General features: G+C 40.3%; 1 protein-coding gene and 1 long non-coding RNA gene across 4 annotated transcripts in view; one reads left to right on the forward strand and one right to left on the reverse strand.

Annotated features, from left to right (window-relative positions):
- Nucleotides 1-7,500: 7,500 nt before the first annotated feature.
- LOC115150883 (uncharacterized) lies at nt 7,501-9,087 on the reverse strand. The gene is made up of 2 exons (XR_003867170.1): nt 8,177-9,087; nt 7,501-8,031 (listed from the first exon to the last, which is right to left on the reverse strand). It is a non-coding gene; the product is annotated as an uncharacterized LOC115150883 (long non-coding RNA).
- A 1,299-nt stretch (nt 9,088-10,386) lies between these two features.
- Nucleotides 10,387-24,056, forward strand: part of cntn4 (contactin 4) — a 169,907-nt gene continuing 156,237 nt past the window's right edge. For all 3 annotated transcript variants that reach the window (XM_029694672.1, XM_029694674.1, XM_029694673.1), the window contains exon 1: nt 10,387-10,705. The gene's annotated coding sequence lies outside the window, so the exon portion shown is untranslated. The remainder of the gene's footprint in view (nt 10,706-24,056) is intronic.

Here is a 24,056-nt window from a genome sequence, read left to right on the forward strand (position 1 = left end):
GTCTGGTGAGGACCTGCCTTATAACAGGCCTACAAGCTCTCAGTCCAGCCTCTCTCGGCCTATTGCGGACAGTCTGAGCACTGATGGAGGGATTGTGCGTTCCTGGTGTAACTCGGGCAGTTGTTGTTGCCATCCTGTACCTGTCCCACAGGTGTGATGTTCAGATGTACCGATCCTGTGCAGGTGTTGTTACACGTGGTCTGCCACTGCGAGGATGATCAGCTGTTCGTCCTGTCCCCCTGTAGCGCTGTCTTAGGCGTCTCACAGTATGGACATTGCAATTTATTGCCCTGGCCACATCTGCAGTCCTCATGCCTCCTTGCAGCATTCCTAAGGCATGTTCACACAGATGAGCAGGGACGCTGGGCATCTTTATTTTGGTGTTTTTCAGAGTCAGTAGAAAGGCCTCTTTAGTGTCCTAAGTTTTCATAATTGTGACCTTAATTGCCTACCGTCTGTAAGCTGTTAGTATCTTAACGACCGTTCCACAGGTGCATGTTCATTAATTGTTTATGGTTCATTGAACAAGCATGGGAAACAGTGTTTAAACCCTTTACAATTAAGATCTGTGAGTTTACAATACCCCATAATGTCAAAGTGGAATTACGTTTTTCGAAATGTTTACAAATGAATTAAAAATTAAAAGTTGAAATGTCTTGGGTCAATAAGTATTCAACCCTTTTGTTATACCAAGCCTCAATTTCAGGAGTAAACATTTGCTTAACAAGTCACATAAGTTGCATGGACTCACTCTGTGTGCAATAAAAGTGTTTAATATGAATTTTGAATGAATATGTCCTGAATACAAAGTGTTATGTTTTGAGAAAATCCATATTTTGAAGCATTGTGGTGATTGCATCATGTTATGGGTATGCTTGTAATCGTTAAAGACTATGGAGTTTTTCATGATAAAAAGAAACGGAATGGAGTTAAGCACAGGCTAAATCCTGGAAGAAAACCTGCTTCAGTCTGCTTTCCACCAGACACTGGGCGATTAATTCATCTTTCAGTAGGACAATAACCTAAAACACAAGGCCAAATCTACGCTGGAGTTGCTTACCAAGAAGACAGCGAATGCTCCTGAGTGGTCGAGTTACAGTTTTGACTTAAATCTACTTAGAAATCTATGGCAAGACCTGAAAATAGTTGTCTTGCAATGATCAACAACCAATTTGACAGAGCTTGAAGAATTTTGAAAAGAATAATGGGCAAATGTTACAAAATGCATGTGTGGTAAGCTCTTAGACTTACCCAGAAAGACTCACAGCTGTAATCGCTACCAAAGGTTATTCTACAAAGTATTGACTCAGGGCTGTGAATACTTATGTAAATGAGATATTTCTGTATTTAATTTTCAATACATATGCAAAAATGTCAAAAATCTTGTTTTTCACTTTGTCATTATCGGGTATTGTGTGTAGATGGGTGAGAAAAAAATCCAATCAATTTTGAATTCAGGCTGTAACACAACAACGTTTGGAATAAGTCAAGGGGTATGCACACTATTAATGCTACTAAATATTCTCTGAACTCTTTTTCTTGAACTGCATTGTTGGTTAAGGGCTTGTAAGTAAGCATTTCACAGTAAGATCTACACCTGTTGCATTCGCCGCATGTGACAAATAACATTTGATTTGATACTTTCTGAAGCCACTGTACATTTATATTCAGGACTCTGACATTGGTGCTTCTGATATTTCTTAATTTCTTGTTTCTTCATCTTTTTTCTTCTTTTTTTGTGAACTAGTATTGTACTGTTAGATACTTACTGCACTGCTAGAAACACAATTATTTTGCTACACATGCTTTAACATCTGCCAATCTGTGTACGCAACAAATAAACTTTGATTTGAGAAGTAATTGGTAGCTTGGTAAACTATATTTTCAGAGTTGCTTCCCCAACACTGATGGTATGGTATGTTTATATCCATGCTAGTGGCAATCTAACTCTCGTGACCTCAATGAGGAATTTCCCAGAAGACCGATTACAAAGGTTCACAAAGTTGTTCCGCATATGCCCAATTACTTTTTAATGAAGCCTAGTGGTGCACAGCCAAATAATGCACTCCTGTTTTGCTGCCGTCTGCCTGTTCAATGGTGTATGTATTGCTTGCTCATCATGGGGTTGACTTACAAATGACTGTTTTTCAGCTGTCTTATGCATACTCTATCCAATTAATAGAGTTTTAATTAACATTACATCGGAATCTGACACTTTGGAATGGCTCTAGGGCAATTACAGGTACAGTGTAGTCGTGTCCAAGCCAATACAGAGTATGTTTGAACAAAGACCAGTGTGATCCTATGTGCTTCAGTGGATACACTCCTGAGATTTAGCCAGGCCCCACATCACAGCATGTCCCCTGTGTACGTTGTGAGCATTAGCACACATACCCTCCACATACCCTTGTTAGCGTGTCCTCAACCAGTCAGCTCCGGCAGGCAGCTCCCTGGGCCAGGCTGACGCCGAGGAGGGACTGCTCAAGAGGCTGCACCTGGAAAGGCCTGATGAGATGAGATGTGCTACAGTGAGCAGGGAAATGAACATCAACGCGTCACTCGAGGGCGATGGGGTGGCACGCCTTAACACAGTACACTTTTTCCTACCACCTTCTTTCTGCCGCTGTTTATGATCCTTCCCCGATCTTGAAAAACCATCACTGTACTCAATGGAGCGACGGGTTTATCCAGTATATATCCTGCTGCATTTTCTCAAGCTCCACAGGTTAGAGACTTTCATCTTTAAAAAAGCTTGGAGTGTTCCATGTTTTTTTTTACTCAGAAACATCCTTGAGGGAAAGACACAGCACAACTTGTACAATTCTAGTAATTAATTAACATGTTCATTTGCATATACAGTACAGCATAAGGCACAGAGCTTTAATTGTGAGGTGCACTGTGACCTAAGCAGACTCCGCATGAGTTTCTCTCTAATTATTTGTCTAATATTTCAGCTCATCCTTGAGTTGTTCATTACGAGTTAATGAGAAATGATCGAAGATAACAAAGAGCTTTACAGGCCGTTACATCCTTTTTCAAATGAGTTTATTGGGGAAAGGAAGAGGAAATTATCATAGCATATCACAGATAACAAAGCTCTCATGGTGTTATTCGAGACAACTCGGTTTATTGCGTCTCTTAGAAACGATAGTGACGAGAGACAGGAAAACGAATTGTGGTCTGTCCCTTCTGCTAAGAGGCTTATAGAAATTCAACCCAACCTGTACACTGTTAGAAAAAAAGGTACTGTCTAGAACCTCAAAGTGTTCTTCGGCTGTCCCCACTGGAGAACCCTTTTGGGTTCCATGTAGAACTCTCTGTGGGGGTTGTACCTGGAACCAAAAGGGTTCGACCTGGAACCAAAAAGGGTTCACCTATTGAGACAGCCGAATAACCCTTTGGGAACCCTTTTTTCGAAGAGTGTGTACAGTGCTGGCTCTGATATTAACATTTCAAATGGTCCCTTCCAGCACTGTTCCAGCAACTATAGTGTAGGCGTAACCAGGCCAGTGCAGTACAGCTCTACCTGGGTCAGTTCGGCTCAGTAAGGTGAAAAGGGTATTCAATTATTGTTACCCATACTCTGTTGGGGATCAGTGTACACCTTTGATTTTCCTTCACAGATCTATTAGGTTGTCAGTTCTCCTCTTTTCTCCCATTTATAAACATGACTTTAAAGATGGCAGGCACAAAGCATCATTTGAGGGCCATTATCCAGGGTAAGATCCCTATTCATTTGTAGTCAAATAAAATGAAATGTCATTTACTTGTCATTTTCCAAATTGTTCTACTCTTTGAAAAATGTAGGTACTTTTGCATATTACAGTATGTCAGCAGTATATCAAGAAGCTTGTATCAAGAGCTGATATACGTTCAACACCTCTCAACCACTTTTCATTTCGACATCTAGCTCACCTCTTTTGTGTCTAAATTGATTGCAGAACTTTTTCACGTAATTGACTGACAAGTTCACTTAAGAAGAAAGTGTCATTACTGTATCTGCCTTGAAGATATTTTTCCTCATATATGGCTCTATCAACTCTATTGACTTTTTCCTCTCTCAAGCCTGGCATTCAATGCGTCACATGGTACAACCATGTGAGTAATGTTCCCCATTATCTCTAGGAGCGAAGTCTAGACGTATGAGACAGTGCCAGCTCTCATGCAATCAATGCCACTATTTCCAAATGCTGTCTGTTTGCTCAGCCCTCAGGTCAAAAGCCTCTTATTGTGTTCAAGGGCGAAAGCATGTAGTATAGAGCCTCTGGCATGACCCAAAAGGGTTTTGTTCTGCCTTTTCAAGTGAGCTGTGGTTTAACAGATTAAAGCCTGCAAGACTGGACTGAGGTCTACCGGCATGATTGATTGGCTCAGTAGTTAATAGTTTGTGTGCTCGAGCTTCTGTACAGTACCCAGATTAAGAACATGGAACAGTAAAACAATTAAAACGTTCACTGAGTGAACACTGTGACTACAAGACAGGAACAAAGCATCAACTCAAACAGGCACACATGGAATTTTTGCATTTCTGTCTTTCCACCCTGACTTGTCCCGTGCTGGGCGTATGCCAAGAAAAAGATTCTACAGAGAAACGTGGGTAATATTGGGCACAAGGGGCCATGCCACCCTATAAAGGAAGCAAGTTGCTAATTACTTTTTCAGGAACTAATTTTCTGCATTGAGGCACAGCCCATAAAACAAGGTTATTTCTCGCATCCAGGGATAAATAGAGATTTAACTGTCTCTTCTGTTTATTGTCTTCAACAGCAGCATTTATGTGTTGCACACAGCACAGATTTAGGAGACAGTCTCTGTAGACTTATTTTGTCCGGTGACTTGCGGCCTAGAACTGTTTTGTTAATTATAGAGAGAGCCTGTAGGAATCCACTGAGGCATTCAGCATATATCCCATAACAAATGAAAGTAGTTGTACTAAAGATGTCAACATAAGGACCCTTAAAGTTTCCTGTGTCAAGATTTTCCTTCTTCACAGGAAAGCACACTGAGAGCATTTCTCGTTAAATCTACCGAGCAGCTTATGGTGGCCCAGCCTTTTAATGACTAAAACAAGGTGACAGCAATGCCAGGCAGACAACATTTTGCTTAAATGCTGAGCTGCTGGTGACATAGTCCACCTTAATATACATGCAACCCCCCCCCCCCCCCCCCATTTTACCCCAGCCGCCACCACTCTCCCCCAAACTCCAAGATGATGTGATTCCCATTAATATATTCAGTAAGTAGAGGGTTTAGGGAGTCTATTCACCAGGGCTGCAAAACAAAATACCATACCATAGCAAATAGTGCAGTCTTATTTTAAAACAAGCATGCCATTTCACTGTCTAGACAACATTTCAAGTATTTGGGGTATTATCAAAAGGAGAGAAAGGGATGTACCAATAGAGCCAAGCCAAACCCCACCCTGAGGCAGAGGACAGAGATTTCCAGAAGGTTTTTGCCAGCTGTGTCAGTCAAACTATAACCTTACTGATGAATTCATGCAGCACCATGACTTAATTATGATTGGACAGGAAATATTGTCCATTCCTAGTAATGACCCCATATCCATCGATAAAAAAGCCTGATAAAATAACATTACAGTAGGACTTCCTGAGGAAGCTTGACTAATGAGACCCTAGCTGCGGACGATGCTCAGAGACTGGAATGGGATGCTTTTATCCCTTCTTTGAAACCTCAATGTGTGCTCACTTGTTCACAGTTCGGTTTCACACAACCCTGTGTGTGATCTTTCACAGGAAAAAAAAGCTTGAGATATCAGAGCAGATTTCCATGTAACGCGAGATGCCGTTTTCAGAAGAGCTGCTTGTGTTTTGCTTGCACTGCTTTCGTGGCTCCCAAAGTCTAACCTTCATATGGAGAGTAATAAAAGAGATCTTAATATGCATGTGTGAGGATAAAATAAATCAAAGCTGTGGCACACCATTAGTAGGCTATGTCACAGTATATCTGAACAAATAAGTTATAACAGTAGAGGCAGATGCCTTACCCCAAATCAGCAATAGCTCAGCTTTAAGATATTCTCCAGCACTTTTGTATACTTTTGAACCAGTAGTTCTGAAAGTAGCGCCCACGAGACAAAGATGGTTCCCGAAAATTGCGTGCTACGCCACAAATGTGCAGATATGTGCACCACGTCATTGCTCTCTCTCTCGCTCTACTGTGTGTCTTGCCAGCTGTCACTCAAATGGTGAGGGGCTGACGCTCATTGGTCAAACTCGATTGCTACCGGGCTGGCCCGCACGGGGGTAAATGTAGGGAAAATGGTGTTGTGTTTTCTCTTTGAACGAAAACAAGGGTTTTACTGCCTTCATTTTAATGCCTTCATTTTGCTGGACCCCAGGAAGAGTAGCCTTGGCAGCAGCTAATGGGGAGCCATAATAAATACAATTACAAGGGGTCTGCGCCCTGAGCCGCCTTGGGCTGGCCTTCTCAGCAAGGTGTGTCTTTGGCTAAATCCCGCCTAACTGAATGACCCTGCTGCCATGGCCCCAGAGCTGGAGAGGAAGTGAAGTCACAAGCTTAACATTACAGTTACCAGAAACAAACACAGAGCAGACAAAGCCCTAACTGTTTGCAGATAAACTGGCGGGGTACCAGGTACAAAAAAAACAAGGAATTATTTTATATGCTATGTGATTCAATAAATATTTGGTTAGTAATCAACCAAAATAGTTAGCTACATGAAGCTCTGTTTGCCTGTTCAGCATATTGCCTATATAGCATTGCATTGATTCCTGCTGTGAACTTCCCAACTTGAAGGACTGAATGAATATCCAACTGGGTCAGTCAAGTAAACACAACTAGCTCTCACAGTCTCACGTCAGAATTAGACATTCATCCATGTTTCTTAAACGTCAAATTTCAAAGGTTAGGCATCAACTCCAAATTGTTAAGGTTGGGATAGGCTTAAACCAAAAATAACTTTATACCACTTTTTACACACATCCACCATCCCCTAGCAAAACCAAAACCTACTTGAAGGTAACAGCACTCACAGTTGCCCCTAGCAGCCAGTTTCCACATCATCTTGAGAATTTTTTTTTATTTATCCAGCACTGAGATGCAGCTTAGACCACTGCGCCACTCAGGAGACTATCGAGAAATGCCAAATCATGGGTGACTTGGCTGAGTAAACAATGGCTCATATGCATGACATGTTGGTAGACTATGGGCCATCAAGTAATAGGATGGTCACATTAGCATGACACGTTACAGCACAACACCACATCCTATGTATGCAAAGGAAACTGTTGTGACACTGACTTATTTGGTAGTAATGCCCCCCCTCTCCCCCCCATTTAGCTGTAGTCAACAGGTTGTGATCCTGTGTGACCTATAATGCACAGAATAGCTTGGATCTGTTGGGTGGAGGAAACAAAGCCAGTCATACTGTAGATGATGATGAACAACCCTTCAGCTACACTACATGTGTCGTCATCAGCATTGTGTCAACGTGACATTCTACCCGATACACCAGAAACCAATCAAATCAACTTTATTTCTCATTATTTCAATTCACAAGATAGAATGAACGCGCCATTGAGAATTGAAGCTCTGTAGCTGGGCCGTAGGATACATTGATGTCATACAGGCTCTGATGACCTCCTAGTAGGGGGTAAAATGTGGGAACCAGGAGCAGCGCATAAAAATGTGTGGCCTGGAGGTGTGGGACCTGTCAACACGGTCGTCATTCCAAGATGCTGTGTGTGGCGAGTACTAGCCTCTTTCCGTGAATCTCTGCGGCACCATGTAGGCTTTTTTTCCTGGGAGCTGGTAACTAGCTTTATATGTCCTGCCTTGTACGTGTGATGTAAGTTCTACAAGTGTTCAGGTGTCATTGTAATTGTCCCATTTTTGATTAAACAGTCACTTTTACCTTGTAAAGTTTTTAATTGTGAATTAAAATAAAAACGTGGATTTTTACATAACAGAGATGTATGTGTTTAGTTTTATAACATGCAGAAAGTAGGCCAAGTCATCCATGGTTCTGTTACTCAGGCAGTGTTGATGCTGATGGGAAATAAAAAAAAATCATATCACTGAAATGCATTGAAATCACTTATTAGCGCAAGTTTCAATGGCCTCATTGTATTGATTCTAAGTCAATGTCATTGTATATTCATTTCTCAAGTTTCTTTAGGAAAAGGGAAAATACTTGTAATGAGAGTAATGTTTGCCATTCTTTTGAACAAAATGTTCCTGGAGAAACTCTTGCTTGGTTGGTAGTGGGACAGAAGGGACGAGTCCGAGTCTGTGGGGGTTGTTGGCTCGGTGTGGGAAAACATTAAACAAATTGTTACTTAAATAGTACACGGTACAATGTAATGTCATATTCCTCTATATTCCTCTCAAACCAAACACACTGTCATGTCATCAAATCGCATCTCTAGCTTCAGTTAGCTAAAGTTAGGTAGTTGAATAAAGAAATTGGTCATTTTGTGAGGTTTATGCAGTGTAACAGTCCGAATACAGATGACGTTAGCTAACTAGCTAAGTAGCCGTGTTAACTAGCATGAACATTAAACATACTAAGGTTAACTGCTAACGTAGGCTAACGCAGGCTAAACACGAAACCCAACACTTACCTACCAATCCATGAGAACGGTGGCAATTTCAGCGTCACTCTTCCACCTTTCAAAATTAATTCCAGTGTTTCTGGATTGATCCTTTTTTTTACATTTTGGGGTCACCCACGACCTGCGGATTCCTACTTTAATAACCGAATCTAAAGTATTTATTCTGGCGCATGGTGAAAACTCTATAACCATTGTGGAGTACAACTGGTTCTATTTCATGGTTCAGAGACTTTTCTATCCTTAGCGAGAAGACAGATAGTCTGGGGTTAAATGTCTTGGCAAGGCAATCATTAGTCAAGCTCAGAGTGAAAGACCACAAAGACGTTGCTTACAGCTCAACAGGGAAATACTGTTAAAACGTCATTTTCATAGCGGCAGGAGTATCATGGGAAATATCCAAAATCACCTGAACATTTTAAATCATATAATATTATAGTTAAATATATTTTACAAACAGACATAAGATCTACACATGAACTATGTTGGTTATGGTCACTGTGTCCTCTGTACTGAAGCTCTTTTCCGTACCAGCTTCTTTGCAATGCCCACTGGGAATTTCATCTACTTCTACTTAATTATCACCTTTTTTTTCATTTACTATTTTATAAGGAGTAGATTTTCTTAAATCCCACTTACTATAATTAAGGCTTCTATGAGGATAATGGAAAAATAAGGGATCAAAGGTTGAATTAATTAGGTGAGGCATACTTATGTATTTCATTCAATTTATACATCTACGTTGAATAGATATCAAGCTACTGTAGACAGACAGACAAAGACAATTTGTCAATGTTTTAAGTACATTATTACTATGTATGAATGAACAAGTCAATGTTATTGCATGCATTGTCTAGATAAAAATACATAAACAACAACTGAATTTAAATTTCATTATGGTAGGCTACTGACAATTACCTCTGGCACAAAGGTCTTATTTTGACAACTCACTTGAAATCTTGTTGCCACCTAGTGGATTGTTGTATGTTCCCGAGAGGATGAGAGAGAGAGAGAGAGAGAGAGCAAGAGAGAGAGACTTCAATAATATGATCAAACCACTGACTTCACGCTCCTGGCAATACAGACTTGTGTCTATGGACTGGTAACTGGGAGTCACAGGTGTCGATAGAATCAGTTCATTGATTAAGATGTAGATTTAAAGGCTTAAAGTTCTTCAACTGACCTCATGGACCTCCTGCTCCCTGGGTACATCTCTGTATCCCTTAAACCATCTCATTGTTGTCAATGGTAAATATCGATTCCATCAGCCAATTCTGCTTAATTGAGGGGAATTTCATGGTATTGAATGGAAAATGCAATATCCGGATGGTGAGATGTGATCTCATTAAGAAGATATAAATATTTGATCACCTAATGCATTCTGGGTGTAGCCTTTTCCAGGGTTATAGGCTGATACATTTACCATGAGGACACTAAACCTTGTTCTGGAAGGATAAACCTCAGGTTATTACCTGCCTGATTGCTGGTTTCAGACACTATTGAGTTAACAAAAACCCTAAAAACACTATTACTGAAACTATTGTATAGAAAATAGGTTTTAAAAAAGCCCACCCCAAAAGTTCTAAATTAACAATTCTCATGTTGTTGGTAGTTGGAAACAAGAATACCTTCATAACGTTTGAATTGTTCTTTGTTTCATCTTATAGGGTAGCCTAATATCACAGTCTTGACAATATAGTTACACTACCCTTATAATGATTTAAGTGAACTTTAAAGTTATTGTACCAGATTTCCTCAGACAAGTCCTAAGTATGTGGGAGGTGCCCCCATCCCCTCTTGTGCCAGCTCACGCCACTGTAGGATAAGGTAGAATGATTTATGCGCTAATGGCATGGTACTGCTTTCCTAATGAGTGGGAATCGTACTAGTTTACAATACTTTCCGCGTATTGCTGAATTGGAGTGTTTTACAGATCGCGTAGTTATTTTGTATTAGAGCCCAGCTGAAAGAATTGCTCTATTATTACTCGACCGCTTAGACTACCCAGAAGGGTCTGTTCCGCTTGGATGCTCGGTGCAGTGAGTGCCTCACCGAGGACAGCTCGTGTGCCTGCTCTGCTCCGGTTAGAGGAAGGAAAATGATGCATCACAGTAAGTATATTTAGATAACAGTCGCGGGGAGCTCCTGTTAAACTGTGCACTCTTTAACTACATTGCAAACAACGAAAGCGACATTCATAGAATAGGCTACTATTTTAATGTATTCGGTCGGGGATAGCCTACATGCCTTGCACTCTCGAGTGAGGGAGGAATATTCATAGTGCATATTCAACCGCCGACAGCGTCGCCACGATTCAACAGTGAATGTATGTGTACAGAATTTTGTTAGGAGTATCGAAACACGGATTATTTAAATGAAATGCAAATTGCAGGGATAATTACGCATACGGTAAGAATATTGTTATTATTATTATTAGGCTATTATTACTATTCTCATTATTATGCTAGACTATATCTTGTTATCTGTGTCCCAATCGAATATACTCTTTATTGTGAAAATAGTTCATTTATTTGCTTTAGCCTTGTTTGTAATTGCATTTCATTCACGTGGAATTGTTCAATCAGTGTTCGAAACTGTAGTAGCCCAAGCCCGTACAGGCTTATAGCCCACACTGCAGGTGAAAAGGCACCTCTGTAACTTTCCCGTGAACACTCATAACCCATATCCTACTAGTGTTATCCCATATTTACATCAGTAAACAGGGTCCCCCATGCATTTTACGCGCGCGTAACCCACTTGGAGTTGTAAAGATCTGGGGCCTCATTTATCTAAGGTGCGTGCGCACCAGTTTACCCACAAAGGTTGGTATTTATCCATTTTGAACTTGACGGGAAAGTGTGCGTATGTCCACGCAAATCTCAGACCATGCTTACCGCAACTTCTATTGGTTGAGCAACTGTATTGCAAGCAATATGTTGGGGGAAATGAAGGTGTTTGATGCAAGGCAATTATAATAATGGTAGGCTAATAACATATTAAAACGTAGGCATAATGATAAAACAGATACATTTACATTTGCCATTGGTAAGGAGATCACATAGCAGCATGACGCCTAATATATTTATTTTATTTTACTATATTGGCCTAAATCATAATCATATTGCAGGATGTCTCTCCTTTTCTGTCATGACTGGGTTATTCTCGCTACACAACAAATATTAGGCTACCATTTATCCATCGCTCATTCAATAGCCCACCTTGCTCGAAAGTAAATAGACCAGTAGCCTATTTAAAAATATTTTACACTATGAGTAAGCTACAGTTTTGCTATGTGATAGGAGCGCGTGATCACAGCCTATTTAATCTCAGAGCCTATCCCAAGGCAGGAAACATAATCATGTACTGATAAACAAAATTGTTGAACAACAATTCGTCTTTTGTAAAGAAGTGTGGGCTGTAGACAGTATCTACTTTAAAATAGTTCAATAGACAATCAATCTTGCAGTGTTTGGCACTGGCTATAGGCCACATGCATTTTTTTGTTTAAAAATGTCACTGCAAAAGATTAAAACATTCTGACCACACCTCTACAGAAATGTGATCAAATTTGCCGTTGCCCTTTTAGAAACTGTCTTGATCCAGTTCCAACATCTCCAGATCTTAAAGCAAATGAGGGCATTTCTGTTGCCATTAAAGGTGAATGGGGGGCATTTTTGTTACCATTAAAGGTGAATGGAGGGCATTTCCCAAGCAGGGTTGTAGCACTCGTTCACAAGCACAGAAATATAGTATGATATGTTGCATGTGACGGTTTGATAAATCACACTAATTTATTGCCCACGCAAATCCTAGAATCTCCAAGTACACCAGAATTTATGCATGTTTGATAAATGAGGCCACTGATTTGCCAGGAGTGTTGATTTAGTTTGGGCGCTGTTATGCTGGAAGTATGTATTCTATGAGTCAGTAGCTGTGTGCCACCATGCCGATCAGTGCGTGCAGATGTTTGGTAGCCTAATCCCTTGCGCTGACTCCCTATCATAATCCCCCCTGGATTTGCTGATTATGTAGTTGACCATCAATTGCAGTCATAGTATCCTATGTCCAGCCAACTAGATTAAGCAAACAGAAATATTCCACAATGGCTTCTCTTCTACATTATCTCAATTTTGTACAGGCTATACAAGTACACTTTTAGCAAATAGGCATAGGTTCAGTCAGGAAACTTCAAGACATATCAATAAAGTCAAGATCAATATCCTAAATAACATCCTTCCTAGTTTTCTTCTGCCACCATTGAAAATCATTTCCTAGCGATCAACACAGGACTAATCCAAGCATCTGTCCATCAGCCTCATGGTACCCTGCTGCTGTTGCCCAGTGCCCTTATCTGATTTAAATGGGTGGCTAACAGATGTGTCCACTCATACTCGCTGTAGCCAGATGCACAACTAAACCTGCTCTTTTAATATGCATAATAGATATTTGAGCATCTGTTTGGTTTTTAGTCCGCTCTTATATTAAATAATTACTGGTTGACCAAATGTGTTATTTACAGTGTATATTTGTATCTGCGTTCTCCATGGCTGCCAGAGTCCTCTGTGAGTTCACTTGTGCTACTGGTTAGGTGTGCTCTGAATGTGGAATGTATGATAAATTGTGCTATCTGTTTTGCTGCGGGAGATAAAAAGCATCCTTTAGATGAGTGATATAGATGAGGCTGTGCTGTAAATTTGGTTTGTCTGGTAGCTATGAATGGATCCTCTGTCCATTCGCACTTCATATGGACATTATCGAGAGCATTCCCACTGGGCACGGACTTCATTTCAGCGTCTAGTTTTGGTTGAGTTGACAACTAACCTAAATTCTACGTAAAGTCCGCAATTCCCTTACATTGAAGACTTTTTGAAAGTCCAGTCAGTTTTCCATTTTGATTCAGCATCATCATTGGAAACAACATTTATTCAAACCGTTAGTGGGTTTCCTCAATCATGAATTCCATGATAGCAAGAACAAATGATCCAGGCAGTCCTGTGTTGGAAATCCTCACCACTTCCTCCCCTGCTCCTGGTTCCTGCGTTCTTGATGAAAGTAATCCTGAGGCTGACATGCACCGTGCAGCTCAATGGACACGGCAGGCACCCTGCAGAGATAAACCAAGTTTGGAATGACTTGGCTACCTGGCATAACTATATGATCTGCCGTAGACACATGGTTGGTTGGTTTATACATTGTGTGTTAATCGTTGCCAAACATTTCAGTGACATGCATGTATGGTAGTTTCTTGGTGGACTGGAGAGTGCCCTGGCAGATGCAGCTTTGCAGGAAGTAGAAAAACAGGCCTTTAATGGTTAGCGTGCCACAGGCTAACAGCCTGTCAGAAGTGATGTAGTGCAGAAGTGACATTAAATAGATTATGGGATAGTAACATTTAGAGACATTTCATAAAAATTTCATTGGATGGTTCCTGCTGGTATTGAGAAAATGTGTCATCGGGGATATTTTTATTTAATGTATACCATTTTTCCCTCCCTCCAGGACAGGAAAACTTTTGAAAGAAAAGGAAATCTTTGTTTTCCATAGTAACCTTTGGGAAACATGTACATTTTGCAATGCTTCTAAAAAAAGATAAGTGTCCCCAGCAAGCGACTAAAGTGAGCGTTCATTAAGGTACTGTAACTGTTATTTCAGCATTGGAGAGGAGTGCCTGTCAAACTCTCTCAGTTTCAAAGAGAGGCATTGTGCTTGTTTCAAATGGAAGGAACTCTTCAGCATTTTCTTCACATTTTCAACTCATTTTTATCTGTTATTGGAGCAGTATTCAGTCGGGCTGCAGTGAAGTTCAGCCAAATGTATCTGTCCTTCTTAACCAGTAACCATGCAGCCTTGTCAGAAATCTCCTGCCCACTCACTTAGCTGTATCAATACGGTTGAGAGACACTGTATCAGTCAAAATGTTGAAACAAAACAGATCTTTTGACTTTTTCCTAAATTCATGCTTGATAACATGCTGGAATTATAATATGGTTCTTTATGGACGTTATCATCACACCATGAAAGAAAAGTTTCTCAATTTCAAGTCATTCCCCTATATTGCCCTTCCCAGTAGTGACAGGAAATGTTATCATTTTGCATACATTCAATTGTGTAGATAGGCCTTTAGCGTCTATTAGAGTGCAAAACATGTACGCGTACGCACAGCAGTGTTCTAGAATGTTGTTCTTTCATACTTTTTTACTTTTGGAATTCTCCGCATGGCTCAATCAATTTTCCCATGGACGGTGGTCTCAAAGCCTCGTAGCTATGTCACAATGGGACCCAGGAGTATCATGTCTCTGAATCTGTGGACTCTGATTTACGCTTTAGCCAGCGCTTTGAGTTTTTGATCTATGGTTACCTGTGTATACATTTTCTTGCTCTTCTTTACCCCTTAGGTACTACTGTACACCGCTGCTTTGATTATGATATTGACTGCATTTACAGAGCCAGAAATGCCTCCAGCACTTATTTTCATGAGTGCTCAGCCAATGCCATAGTCCAGAAAGCCAGTCCCTACTGTGTGAGTACAATCTCAGTTAAAAAGCGCTGTAATTCCACGGAACTCCAGACCAAACCGGGAAGGTTTGGCAGCACTATTAGGCAGGCCCCTAGTTGTTGACTATGAAGTCTTAAGTATTTTCTATGGAGCGTCACGACTGTGAGGGAATGACTTTTATGACAAATAACTGTGCAGTCCAAGGGTCTTGCCTCTGAGGTTGTTGCCACACTGGCGCTTTAAAGAACAACAGGGCAAAGAGCAGCAAATAAAGACAAATGCTCGGTGTCAGTTCTTTAGCACCACTTTTCTGCTGCTCTCTGCTGGTTTTTTAAAGTAAACAGTGCTGTGTGATTCTTCATAACATCATTATGGATGAGAAGGAGGCTGCAGGCCCCTGATACTACTTTGCCAGTGCACAGACAGCGGTTTACACACCTCCTGTGTCATATCTGGGTGTTCTCTAGTTCTCTGCCCGCCGAGGATCCAAATTGTTTGTTCATTGGGATCATTGGGTGTAGTGTCAGTCATTGTTTTGAAACAGGCATTGTTTTTGCCAAGCTGAGTTGTCAGTGGTGTAGGCAGCAATCTTGCCATATGTATGCAAATGGGAATAGCGGAGAGACGTACTATATATGAATACTTTAGAACATTTCTACATTTGAATACCCATATCAATCACCCTGACACAACAATAGATACTCTTATGTTTTGTTTGAGAAGGGTTATAACTGTGGGAGACATTTGACACAGCCAACCCCTCAGGTCCATTCTCCAGTGTAGCGTCAGGTCCAATGGTTCATTTATAGTGTTTTTAGACAGAACTGTGTGGGACTGAGGGTTTCTTTTCAGAGAAAGAGGACATCCCTGACTGTCCATCCCTGTCAGCTCTAACCCTTTGACCTTCTTTTACACAAATTGGTTGTTTGTACAGCATCATGTTTTATTCCATGTGTTCTAAAAACATGAACTAGCTGACAGCAGCACAAAACCCAGCAGTGGTGTTTTTGTGGAGCGGCACTTTTATATAAAAGCATTTCAAAAGTCAAGTAACGTGGTGGTAAATCTATCAGCATTGCTAAAAAAAAAACATTGAGCATTGAGCATCTTGTTCAAGCAGACAATTCAATCAGACAGATGAAGTCGGAAGTTTACATACACTTATGTTGGAGTCCTTAAAACTCGTTTTTCAACCCCTCCACAAATGTCTTGTTAACAAACTTTAGTTTTGGCAAGTCGGTTAGAACAATTGTTTACAGACAGATTATTTCACAATTCCAGTGGGTCAGAAGTTTACATACCCTAAGTTGACTGTGCCTTTAAACAGCTTGGAAAATTCCAGAAAACGATGTCATAGCTTTAGAAGCTTCTGATAGGCTAATAGACATAATTTGAGTCAATTGGAGGTGTACCTGTGGATGTATTTCAAGGCTTACCTTCAAACTCAGTGCCTCTTTGCTTGACATCATGGGAAATCAAAAGAAATCAGCCAAGACCTCAGAAAAAAATCTCCACAAGTCTGTTTCATCCTTGGGAGCAATTTCCAAACGCCTGAAGGTACCACATTCATCTGTACGAAAAAATAGTACCCAAGTATAAACACCATGGGACCACGCAGCCGTCATACCGCTCAGGAAGGAGACGCTTTCTGTCTCCTAGAGATGAACGTACTTTGGTGCAAAAAGTGCAAATCAATCCCAGAACAACAGCAAAGGACCTTGTGAAAATGCTGGAGGAAAGAGGTACAAAAGTATCTATATCCACAGTAAAACGAGTCCTATATCGACATAACCTGAATGACCGCTCGTCAAGGAAGAAGCCACTGCTCCAAAACCGCCATAAAAAAGCCAAACTACAGTTTGCAACTGCACATGGGTACAAAGATCTCACTTTTTGGAGAAATGTCCTCTGGTCTGATGAAACAAAAATAGAACTGTTTGGCCATAATGACCATTGTTATGTTTGGAGGGAAAAGGGGGAGGCTTGCAAGCCAAAGAACACCATCCCAACCGTGAAGCACGGGGGTGGCAGCATCATGTTGTGGGGGTGCTTTGCTGCAGGAGGGACTGGTGCACTTCACAAAATAGATGGCATTATGAGGCAGGACAATTATGTGGTATATTGAAGCAACATCTCAAGACATCAGTCAGGAAGTTAAAGCTTGGTCGCAAATGGGTCTTCCAAATGGACAATGACCCCAAGTATACTTCCAAAGTTGTGGCAAAATGTCTTAAGGACAACAAAGTCAAGGTACTGGAGTGGCCATCACAAAAATCTGACCTCAATCCCATAGAAAATTTGTGGGCAGAACTGAAAAAGTGTGTGCGAGCAAGGAGGCCTAAAAACCTGACTCAGTTACACCAGCTCTGTCAGGAGGAATGTGCCAAAATTCACCCAACTGTGGGAAGCTTGTGGAATGCTTACCCAAAACGTTTGACCCAAGTTTAACAATTTAAAGGCAATTCTACCAAAAACGAATTGAGTGTATGTAAACTTCTGACCCACTGGGAATGTGATGAAAGAAATAAAATCTGAAATAAATAATTCTCTCTACTATTATTCTGACATTTCACATTCTTAAAATAAAGTGGTGATCCTAGTTAACGTAAGACAGGGAATTGTTACTTACTTTTACTGTGAAAAACTGAGTTTAAATGTATTTGGCTAAGGTGTATGTAAACTTCTGACTTCAAATCTGACTTCTGACTTCAACTCAAATTGTAATACATTTGAACTTCATATCTCTTGTTTTAAAGCCTATAACCATGTGTGTGAGGTGCATTTTAGTTGACTTTAGTTTATTCATTTGACCATTTAAAAAAAAAAAACGAGCACACATAAAACTTGAAAAAGCCATACATGCACACGAGTAAAATCATGGAGGATAACACACAATTAAGTCTGCGACTTATTTCCATTGGGGTCCTCTTGAGACATGATGGCTAGGCAATATCCAACACGGTTGAACACAGTATGACAGCGAGATAATAAAACATAAAAACGAAGAAGAACATCTATCTCATCATTGCAGTTACATCGTAGGGTATATACTTCTGTTTCAAAGTAGATTTGTTTAAGACTACCAAGAAACACTCTGTGTGACCCTGATTTAGCCCACTGCAGTAAAAGGTTCATCTGTTAAAAGTTTAGACCAGGACAGAGGGTCCTTGTACTTCAGCTCAAGCATTGAACTTGTTGAACTGTCAGTATTCTTGAATACGGAAGAATAACAATAAAGATCTACCACAATGAACCAGTGGGGTAATATTTATCATATTTGTATTATATATATCTCACATACGACCCGTAATAAGACTAAGCAATTATCCCATGAAATGGTTTTCTGACTCCAGAAAGATGATTTAGAAATATGCAAGATACTATAGTTAAGTTACAGTAATAGAAAGGTCAAGAAAGCAATAAGAATTGTCAATATCAAAAGCAAATATTTAATTAACATTGTAAAATGAATGATTCACACACAAGGCATAAGCTTAAGTTACCAAGCATTTACAAGCATTACAAGGCATTATTCTAGGCATGATCAAGAGGGAGAGAAGTCATCGCCTGAAAGGGCATGCCCCAAGAGTCCATGAGGAGGAGAGAGAGAGAGTGTAGGTATCTCACTAGCACAAGTCTCACCAGAAAGACCCCTTTATAACCATTTTACCATGTTAGATTTGAAATCTGAGTTGTTTGCAGGTAGTATTACTGTAAAGTTAACCGCCAATCAGATATCAGACCTACAGGATGTAAAGAAAACAGAACCTCTGCTTCACAGATGTGTGACAGAATGGGAGATGGCCTGAGCAACACAGAGAAGGCTGTATTCCCGAGAAGGCAATAAAACCTCTTGCATACACTTGATAAGAGTCACTTCGGGGGCTGGCTCGCCCTACAATAGCTCATCGTTTTACTCAAGTACTATATTCCCAGCTAGCGACACTTCAGTGGCCCAATGACTCAACAATTAAAATCAGCCTACCTCCTAATGCATCTGTCTGCACTGTCCTGTTTTTTTTCATCATAAAAGGTGAAAAAGCCAAAAACGGCAATTTGTGTTAAAAGGCTTTTTATTTGCTGAGAGGCAGTTGGTCAGCTCTAAGAGATCAGTCTACAGCTGGAGGTGTTGTGGTCTCACAGACCGTAGATTGGATTTCAATACAACAAATCTCCTATTCTTACAGGATGGTAAATCATGTCTGCCACCTTTTACCTCCTGCCTTTAGGGGATGGGAAAGGAGAATTCTGTCCAGATCTTTCCATAAAAGTATTGTCTGAATTGAGGTATTAGCAGACTTTGAAGTTGGAAATACAGTGTGTTTGTAATGTAATAACATAGTTATTAAGGTTAGTTAAACATCCAATATGTATACATTTGTAAGTAGATAAAATGAGATAGTGAATTGGTTTTGCTCTTGTACAGTAGTTACATTATGCCATCTTCTACATCAAGGCAGCTCCATCTCCTCAGCTCCATCTCCTGCAGTATGTCTTGCTTCATCATTCAGTTAGTTAACACCCTAGCTGTATTCCACTCATATTGCCTCAATGCTGTGCTTTAGCTACAGTATGTTGGAAAATATGTTAGAGCTAGATGTGGGCTTTTGGCTTAGAGACACAACAATCCTTGGGGTATGGTACAAACTGTGTTGTTCCTGCATCACTTCCTTACTCAAACATGGTGTGATACGGTCCCTCCTTGGGAACAGATTCGATTGAAGGCCTAATAAGGGTAACACCAGCTTGTGTAAATATCTGAGCATTGGAACTATTGCATTATTAACTATGCTTTATGTGAGGGCTTCTAACAACTAATTTCCAAGCTATCACAGCAAGAGGGCAGGTTTGTGTTTTTTCTTCAGAATGCGCTTAAATTGAAGATGAGGGAATTATTTTGATCTTTTAACACTTTGTTATCGTTGTACCACTGGGGAAAAGTCTCTGATTTTGCAATTATTTTTTTGAGGAAAATTGTACCCCCCCATAGGGTGGGCCTGTGATTTGTGAGCCTTCTTTCCCACACCATTTATTGGAAGACAAATATGCTTAATAATAACAACATGCCCCAGAAGGCATTGTTATTTTCTTTTCACATAGTTGAGATGAAAGAAAAGTTGGATGAATTGGGATCACTAGATGACTCAACAGAATGTCACAATGTTCTGGCACTGTTTTATGGTTTCTGGTGGATTGAATTTGATTTGATAGAATACAATCTTGTAAAACAAGTTCGACCAGAAACAAATACAAGGCTATTTGAATATCCTGATTCACAACAGTCTGCATTCTGTAGACTTTAGACAATTCATTATGAAGAACGCAACGGTATCAATTCATATGAATATAGACTGCTAGTATTCATCCTATGAATAGTATGTTGTATCCAAAGCCTGTGTTATTTATGTAGTAATTGTGAAGCATACAGTCTGCTGATGGCTATCTTTGTTTAATTATGAATATTCAGAGCAATACATTACATACATTTCTTGGAAGGTTTGACACTGCACAGCAGAAGCACTCTTCGTGTACTGCTTTCATTTAAACAGATAGCAAAATGTCCCCTGTTGTTCTTATGAGTGTAAATGTTTTTGCTAATGTTTTCAAGGAATTGTAGAAGCTTATGAAAGCTACATGCAAATCGCAAAACAATGACCTCCAAGAGCTGCGATTAAGCAATAAGGGAGTCCTTCCTCTTTCTGGTGCATTTTAAACATGGGGACTTACCTGGGTGATTGACAGAACATCAGCTGAAAGGGCAGAACAGGCTAAGAATTATATGAAAATGTTTATTCAGTGTTGAAATGCTATCCAGGAGCACACTGGTGGACACACTATCCATGCTAGAAAAGCAGGAAAATATGACTCATGAGGTGAAATAATTGACAGCTATATTCAAGTGAAGTAGGCCACCAGAATGGCTTAGTTGATGTGTATATAACCCACTATAGAGTACTGTGTATGCAGCGAGCAGCGTTATCTAGTCTGCCTTATAAATGTACAAAGCAACACGCAATGAAGTATCTGCTGTCAAATACACATCAGTCACAGCAGATTATGAAAAGTCTCTTCTCTGCTTGCCATGTTAAAAAGGTCAGCAATTTAAAGGGATAGTTCGAGATTTTGGCAATGAAGCCAGAGTCATATGAACGTGTGGATACCATTTTAAGCTAGTTAGCATTTGGCCTGTGACACTACCTCTAACTTCCTTCATACTGGACACAGAGACATACAAATGGCATCCACGGGTTCATCTGACTCTGGGGAAGTAGATTCAAATTGCCAAAATCCCTAACGATCGCTTTAAACCATCTTGAAGAATCCAAATAGTCTATTTCATACAGTCATTTTATCAATGGAAATGTCCATATACTGTCCTGTATGGCAGGCGAGTTATGATGTACTGTACCAGTGAGCCTTGGATGTGATTCAATTTCCTCTGAATGCAACTATTTTTTTTCTTTATATTTGTTATTTATCCATGTGAATCATGTTGAGATGAATATCTATTTTATAAGGGAGCGCTGGCACAATTGTCATTGTGTGAAATACTCTTTCTTTTTGCTGCATTTCCTACAAGGAAATTCAAGCATCCATGTCAAGTGTGGTTTGGGGTGTTGATGTTGATGCTGTATTCTCGACTTCACAGAAAGGGTAATGCTGCATTCTTTGACCTCATTATATGGAGTTGAATTACTGCGCACGACTCCAGTTGTTCAGCTTTTATTGGGTTTTATAATGAGGAAACACATTCTATTGTAATCCAGCTGGTGCGCGACACCACAGTGAGTAGGGGATTGAGAGACATGATGATGTAAGTAATGAAGCCTGTAATATCACCCTGGATGGTCTACGAGCCTTATCTGTCCACTGCCAACATCTAGTCACCAACGATAACACCCACTGTGTTTCAGCTGGTCCTTTTATCAGGGAACAGATGATGATGGTGCCATTCTGTTAGTGATATGAGGCAATGATGTTGTAGCCTAGTTTCAGGGATGTTAGTGCTTTAGCCAATCCCTCGGACTATGGCTGCCATGCCATATGTCTGGCATAGCATGGCACGGCAACGATAGTCAGGGGAGTTGGCTACTAAATCACATGCATACGAATGGGAATTGGTTTGGTTGATTTGAGAAGTGGTTAATACTTGAAGTTGATACTTGTAGCTTGTAGTTCTAGGCAAATCCTTTTGATATTCAATCTATATTTTTGTGAATATTACTGGAATATTTATCGATCAGGACAGGCTTCTTGAATCATTTCTTATATCTTTAAACAGTACAGCAAGTGTATCATCAATAGCACTCTTGGACATCTTGATAGTTGAGCAGTTTTATAGTAGTGACTCTGTTTATTGTGCTCCGAGCTGGCAGAGGCTGCACCGCTTTAGGATTATTCTATTTGACACTCATGAGACGCTTGCTGCATGAAACACTAGCTTATAAGGCGAAGAAAGGGATTTGTGTGCTGTGTTTTAGCTCTAAACTGTCTGCTCCTTTGTTCTGATGTTCATTATGGTGGTTATACAACAAGTCAAACCAAGGTAACACACTGGTTCCAGACAGAGTATTATGAGATTCTCACAGACATGAAGTGTTTCACCGTCGCCATAGCTTACCTTAGCTTGGTTACATCCCAATACAAAGAACCATGAGAAGGAGAATGTAGGTATATGTATTTTCGGAGGTTGATTGCCATACATTGTGAGCCATGTAGTAGTTCATTACATTTTTACAAATAGGCCATACTTGGCAGCTAAATGCTGAATTGCAGTACATAGTATATCCAAGTAAACAAATCTCAAGATGCTTAAAAAGCTATATAAAAAATAATAAAAAATATGAATGACACGAGTATAGGTCTGGACTCCACAATTCGGAGTACTTCAAGCCTAAAACGCATGGTACAACAGTCAATAGCACAAGGCTTAAGCAGAGGGAGGTGGTGAACAGGGGGAGGTGGTGAACAGGGGGAGGTGGTGAACAGGGGGAGGTGGTGAACAGGGGGAGGTGGTGAACAGGGGGAGGTGGTGAACAGGGGGAGCTGAGAAGCCAGATCAGGCCGTATGGAGGCAGGTACTTCAAGCCGGGTGTCTCACCATCTGCGTTTTCTCCGTGCGGTAGGACACTTGTAGAATGAGATCGATCCAGTTTGTTTTTTTATCTCCCCACTCACTCAACATACAGTCCACTCATAACTTTGGAGGAATGCTTTTGAGCAATTAATTTCTCACTGCCAACTTGCCACTGCATCAGACCTGGAATAACTATAACTATGGGTTTAGCTATAGTTTTAACTATGCTTTGTGGAAAGTAAAAACATTTCCGGGTGAACAAATAGAACTTTTTGAATACAGATCCCCAAAAAAAGGACTACTTTTGAAAACTATTTTAATACAGATTTCAGGAAGTCACTACTTTGAGGCCTCCGGAAGGGTGCAGCAGTCTAAGGCACTGCATCGCAGTAGTAGAGGCGTCACTACAGACTACAGTTCGATCCCAGGGTCAATTAGGCAGTGCACAATTGTCTGGGTTAGGAGAGGGTTTGTCCCATCGTGCTCTAGCGACTCCTTGTGGAATGCACGCTGACTCGTGACGCCAGTTGCACAGTTGTGTATACATAAGGTTGCAAAGTGAGGGTATATTACTGAAAACATTCTAAGTTTAACAGTAAACTACCAGAAGTTTGGTAACTTTAAAGGATTTTATGTAATTTGTCACAAGATGTCTAGAGGCGCTTTTGGCTACTTCAGATTATCACAGGTGTCTGTAATTATCTCGGGCCCTCTGTGTGGCCTTATCACATGTAAAACATATCAAAACTAAAATACACAGATTTTTTAAATAACAAAATATATGACAAAGCTGAAAAACATTACCCTAAATATTAACCGTCAACCATCTGTGTTTAATATGAGGGTTTCAGCATGAAATATTCTTTATATATTTTTTACACACTTTTAT

The sequence above is a fragment of the Salmo trutta genome, chromosome 16 (genome assembly GCF_901001165.1).
Source record: "Salmo trutta chromosome 16, fSalTru1.1, whole genome shotgun sequence".
In the NCBI taxonomy this organism is placed as follows: Eukaryota; Metazoa; Chordata; class Actinopteri; order Salmoniformes; family Salmonidae; genus Salmo; species Salmo trutta.